This window comes from Arachis duranensis, chromosome 9, assembly GCF_000817695.3.
Source record: "Arachis duranensis cultivar V14167 chromosome 9, aradu.V14167.gnm2.J7QH, whole genome shotgun sequence".
NCBI classification, from domain to species: Eukaryota; Viridiplantae; Streptophyta; class Magnoliopsida; order Fabales; family Fabaceae; genus Arachis; species Arachis duranensis.
The window spans coordinates 54,433,393-54,439,992 of record NC_029780.3 but is presented as its reverse complement, the minus strand read 5'-3'; positions in this window follow the sequence as shown (position 1 = coordinate 54,439,992).

Genomic DNA, 6,600 nt, shown 5'->3' with positions numbered 1-6,600 from the left:
GCGGCCATTCTTGAGAATCCGGAAGGTCTAAACCTTGTCTGTGGAATTATGAGTAGGATTCAGGGATTGAATGACTGTGACGAGCTTCAAACTCGCAATTGTGGAGCGTTAGTGACAGACGCAAAAGAATCACTAGATTCTATTCCGACATGATCGAGAACTGACAGATGAATAGTCGTGCTGTGATAGAGCGTGTTGAACATTTTCACTGAGAGGACGGGACTGTAGCCATTGACAACGATGATGCCCAACATACAGCTTGCCATGGAAAGGAGTAAGAAGGATTGGATGAAGATAGTAGGAAAGCAGAGAGACGGAAGGGACAAAGCATCTCCATACGCTTATCTGAAATTCTCACCATTGAATTACATAAGTATCTCTATCTTTATTTTATATTTTATTTATCTTTTAATTATTAATCCTCCATAACCATTTGAATCCGCCTGACTGAGATTTACAAGATGACCATAGCTTGCTTCATACCAACAATCTCCGTGGGATCGACCCTTACTCGCGTAAGGTTTATTACTTGGACGACCCAGTGCACTTGCTGGTTAGTTGTGCGAAGTTGTGATAAAGAGTTGAGATTGCAATTGAGCGTACCATGTTGATGGCTCCATTGATGATCACAATTTTGTGCACCACGAACGCTACTCTCTTTTGGAGAGCGCTGCAAAGGACGCATAAGCGTACAGGATGCGCATGCGTGAAAGCGCCAAAATGTTAAACGACACGCACGCGTGGGCCACACGTACGCATCTATGCACGCTATGTTCTCCTGGAGCAGCATGAAAGTACCAACTCGGACCCATTCTGACCTGCTTCAATAAAGGCCAAAAAGCCCAATCCAAGTACTTGAAGACTGAATTGAAAAGTGTATAAATAGGAGAAAATTTGATTTAGAAAGGGACTGGAAGGCTGGAGAGTCAGGGACCCAAATTGGGAAATTCTGCATTCATTTTCAATTGTATTTTCTCTTCTGCATTTTCTTTTCTACACTTTTCTGCACTTTCTTTGTTTTCTGTTTTTACTAGAGTAATGATGAACTAAACCCTAAATTCATTAGGAGGAGGAGCTCTATTGTAATCACAATGAATCAATGAAATTCTTCTTCTTCTCAATTCAATTATGTAGCTATAGGATACTTTCTACTTTGATTGTGAATTATTCACTCCGAAAGGGGGCTTAATTCAGCTGAATGCTTGTCTGAGCCTTGGAAAGGGAATCATTTGCATTAGACTTGGAGCTCTATCCTTCACAATTCTCCTAACCAACATCATTTGAGAGAAATTGAGGTTTTGAGAATTTGTGTGGCTCATGGATAAGAGAATGTGCTCTAACTCTTCTCATGACAATTAGATCAAAGAATTGGCAAGATTGATTGGGATTAGAGAGATTAGATCACTTAGAAATTAGGATCCAATCAATTTCAATCCGCCATAGATCTACTCATATGATTGAGAAAGGAGCTGAGACCCAATTGATTCAAGGTGGATTATGATATCTCTAATCCCTGATGAATCATTTTCGTTGAATTTCTTCAATTTAGATCTCTCTGATTTCACTTCAATTTAAGTTGTTCATTGCTATTTTGATTCCATGAACCCAATTCCCTTTATAATTCATGAAATTTAAGTTTTCTTGCAATTTAGATTCTACAATTATACTTTCTTACACTCTAAGATTTAGTTATTTACATTTCTTACAATTTAAGATTCAGCTCTTTTAGTTTCTTACTTTTTAAGTTTCTGCAGTCTAAGTTTCTTACCATTTAAGTTTCTGTCAATTTATACTGCATTTTAATTTCCTAGCATTTTACATTCTGTTAATCAATTTTCACTCAAATCACCAACTGTCAGCTTAACTAAATTCATCACCCAACTAAAATTGCTTGATCCATTAATTCCTGTGGGATCGACCTCACTTTTGTGAGTTTTACTACTTGATACGACCCGGTACACTTGCCGGTTAGTTGTGCGAACTCAATTTTTTGTCATCAGTGGTGTGAACTGATTTGGGGTGGCGGCTAGGTTAGGGTTTAGTGAGGTGAGTGTGTGAAAATTAAGGTTAGGGTTAGTTTAGTAATTTTAAATAAAATAGGAATAATATAGTAATTAAAAATAAATTTTAATCCAACAATAATAATGTATAAAAATACTATTTGTTCATCAATTTCACAAATTATTTTCAATAAAATGTTCAAATCCAATAATTAGAATTAATACAATTAATATCGTTATTTTCCAAAATAGCAGTATTAATATTTTAAAATATTAATTATTTGGTCCAAATTATATAAAATTCTTATTATTTCTTAACTAACGACTTTATAATTTAAACATAAAAAATTATTCAATAATTGTAAAATTGGATAATAATCTTAATTTATTTCAAATTCAATTAATCGAAGCTTGCTTTAATTATCTTTAATAAAGAAATTTTTGAAATTAAAGCTACAAAAATGTTGAATTTGAAATTAGCTCATGATAGCCTTTTTCAAAAGTTCTGGGTTTTACACACCTTGCAGATCTTAGTTACGCGGATAGAAAATATAGTTTGTCACAAAAAAACGCATAAAATAGATAAATAAATAAAACATTACTAGATAGACGAGAATTTAATGGTATGAGAATGGTTGAGGCTTCTGAGATGCTTTGTCTTTCTGGATTAACTTTTCTTACTGTCTTCTTTAATAACTTTCTGATTCCTTCAATGGCAGTCGTAAGTGTTTAACTCATGTCCTCTTATCAAGTTAATCTCCTCTGCTGCAGCAATCCACCATGTTGAAGTGACTTATGTCCTTTCATCAAGCCATCTCTAGGTTTCTCACTGTAGTAGAGGATGAAACTCTAAGCAATCCACTCTCCTTCACAATCCTACACAAGGTGCCACAGACAAGGCAGATCTTTCGGATCAGAAAGTGCTACTTCTCTGACTCTAACCTTAGCGCCAAGAGACCTCACGCACCCATAGTCAACTAGATTTCATGTCACATATCCAAAGTTGCTCAGATGCTCTATTGAAATCCGTAATGCAATCTCTAGCTTTAGTTCAACACTATCCGGGTCAAGAATCACACGGAACCCATGTAGAACAAGGGTTATTATCACGGGTCACCCTCAATTCATAAGACGAAGAACGAGGTTGCATAAGAGAATAAAATAAGACATATTGAATTAGAATAGTAATATTATTGATCCATGAAACTCAGCAGAGCTTCTAACTTTAACCTTAGGAGGTTAGTGACTCATACTAAACAGAATTATAAAAAATCTAAGGTAACATAATTATATGATGCTAGATCTCTACAGTCTATATTTCAACCAACCAATAAAGCAAGCAAACAACATAATCATATGCAATGTTCTCAACAACAAAAATAATTAAATTAAAACAAAAAGATAAAATGAAGCAAATCAGCTTAAATAAATCAAAATAAAATTTTAAGTCAAGAAATGCATTATATCCCATCAACATAAGAAGTAAGAAAAAATTCTAGATGTACTTCTCTAGTGGCTTGCCTCTGCAAAGAGCTTCTACTTTGATCCGACCTAAATCCAAAAACACACACGCACACATGAAACAAACTAAAAGAAGGGAAACAAATAGTTTGAAATAAAAACTGAAGATTAAGGGGAAAATAATAGTTTTTTATTTTAAATTTAAAAAAAAAGTTTACCTTTGCCTCACAGCCAATAACATCTTCAATGGCAAGATATGTACCATCATTCTTCTCTTTTATATTCAACAGTGAATCTCCACCAGTTAGCTTTCCAACGTCACGACCTTGTTACTGAGCTGCTTCCTCTTCGCTTCCAGCAAAACATGATTTAATGCATCTAAAACTGATAATGGTTGGGAAAAAGAAACCTAAATAGTTATATCCAAATTGGTTGAGTCTTTTAAATAAGAAGAACATACCGAAAAGAGAATGATGACTGAACAGTAGTATAAGAAATACTTACAGTAGTAACCATATTTGACATTGGCATGAGAGCTTCTTCTCCACTGTGAAAGCTTTGTTCGCCTCTGCTCCTAAAGCTCACTTCTCTTTGTCTGCCTCCTCTTCTCCCAGATCTTGCTCTCCTCTTCTTTTCCTATTTCAACACTCTCACTTGATCAATATTTTGTGCCACTGCTTGCTAGCTTCATCGATACGAACGAAGAAGATGATAGAGAAAATAAATCCGAGAGAGAGCGCGAAAAAAAAAAGAAAAAGAGAGAGGGAGAGAGAGAGAGAAAATCAAGGAAAGATTTAATTTTTAAAATTCAAATTTAAAATTTGTTCACTCTTTCTCTAATTTCAATGCAAGTTCAAATTCTAATCCTGAAAAAGAAAAAACGCGCCCAATGCAATAATATACTGTTTGCTTTTTGTCTATATCTATTATTATTATATTTTATTTTATGTTTGAATTTTGAATAACAAGACACTTGTCAATCATTCAAGTGAAACACTTGTCGACTGTGTAGGTGAACACTTGTTAAGCAACAAATATATTACTACTTTTTTATTATATATTAATAGATGTCTAATTAGTTATTAATGGCACGGTTTAGAAAAATTAATTGGTGGACTGCATGATGAGTTGATGGGCTAACTTTTTGTATAGTTTAATTAAAAAAAATAATGTTGGGCTCCAGAAAACCGTAAAAGTGACCTAAAAACCAATGAAAGAATAATAATTGAAGATGAAAAGGAAAATTTATCAATCACTTGCCTCTCTACTATACATGTGATGAAATATATAATTTTCTATTTCCCTGCAATTATTTGACGAAATTTGAAAAATATTTTATTATTAATATTACATAAATTTAATTTACGACATCATATTAAAAATTTTATCCTCTAATTTAAATATTCAATTATATATATTTAGTCAATTGTAACTTTTTTAAAATGTTATATTTCTATTTATATTTCTATCCTATACTTATTTTATATAAACTACTTCAGGATATAAAAATTTTAAAATTTATACATAAATTACTAAAAAAAATGTTTACGTAAAAACTGACAATCATTATAAGTTGTTACAGGATTAAAAATTTATGCTAGAGAATTATTAGAATCATTTTAAATCAGTTAGTATCGTTTATATTTATATAGCATATTTGTATATTAATTGTAGGATTCTATTCTTTTATTACTTTGATTCTTTTGGCACCTATATATACCCCTTGTACATTGTACTTTTGATCAGACGGAATAATACACAAAACACTTTCTTTAGTTTGGTCTCTTATTTCTAATATGGTATCAGAGCTTAGGTTATTTTTTTCAGAAACAATTGGTTTCTAGTCCTTTTATTTTGTTTCCTCCGGTAGTACTTTGTGCTCACTTTTCAACTTCTTCCCGACGCTTTGGTTCGTCACCGCCACCACCCTAACCTTTTCCTTGTTGTGACGTTTCCAACGCCACCAGAATCACCACCATAAGCTGCTGGACGCGTTGCCACGTGCCGGTCAAAGTTGGCTGTCCGGTTGAAGCAGCCCTCCCTCCAGACGCCTCCAGCGCTGTTGGATCAGCACCTCGATCAACGACTCCAAGATGCGCCACGTGTCACCAAGCAGCCAGATGGATCCGCGATTTCGCTGACGTGTCATCTGATGTGGCACTGACATGGCATACAGTGGGTCCCTCCCTAAGTTTTTTTTGGTGAGCTCTTTCTGATTTTGCCCTCCATTTTCTCGTTTTCGGCTCCCAAATTGCAGTTTTTCTCTCCACTCCGTGATCTTTGTATCTGCTATTATGGAAAAGTTAGCTATTTTTGCTACCACACACAGAAAGGATATATTCTGTCAAAATTGTAACTGTTTTGGGCACCTCTTCTCCGTCCATCCGTCTATTGAATGTCGAATATGCCACCAGAAAGTTCATATTAGCTACCATTATTCACAACTGTTCTGCCATTATTGCAAGCTCTCTAGACATTTGATTACTACCTGTCCTACTCGCTCACCACGTCCTAAGCCTGCTTCTGCTATTGATGCTACTCTTGAATCTACCACCTCTGCACCTCTCAACCCGTCTCCTGTCTCTTTATCTGATATTGCATCTCTTCTTCGGCGTCTTCTCTCCCTTTCTGGTAATACCCCTGCTGCTCTTTCGACTCATCTAGGTAATTCTAAATGGTATTTTGACTTGGGATGCTTTAATCACATGTCTCCATTGCGTAATCTCTTTTTGTCTCTATCAACCACTACAAATGCACCTTCTGTCAATACTGCTACTGGTTCCCTTTTGCATGCAACACACAAGGGTTCTATCTCCTAGTCAAATCTTAATCTTCCTGATACTTATTTTATTCCCAATTTAAACTTTAATCTTATTTCTGTTGGTCAACTTGTTGATCTGGGTTTTGATGTCACTTTTTCTATCTCTAGTTATCGTGTACAAGATCGCCGAACGGGACAAGTCATCAGGCCTGGACGTAAGGTTGGAAGGTTGTTTGAAGTCGAGAATCTTCATATTCTTCCTTTACCAAATCTCTGTGCTGCTTCTTCTCCATCTACCCTTCACTTATGGCATCAACGTCTTACCCACAGCTCCGTAGAAAAATTGTGTCCTCTTGTGTCTCAAGGTGTTTTGGGTCA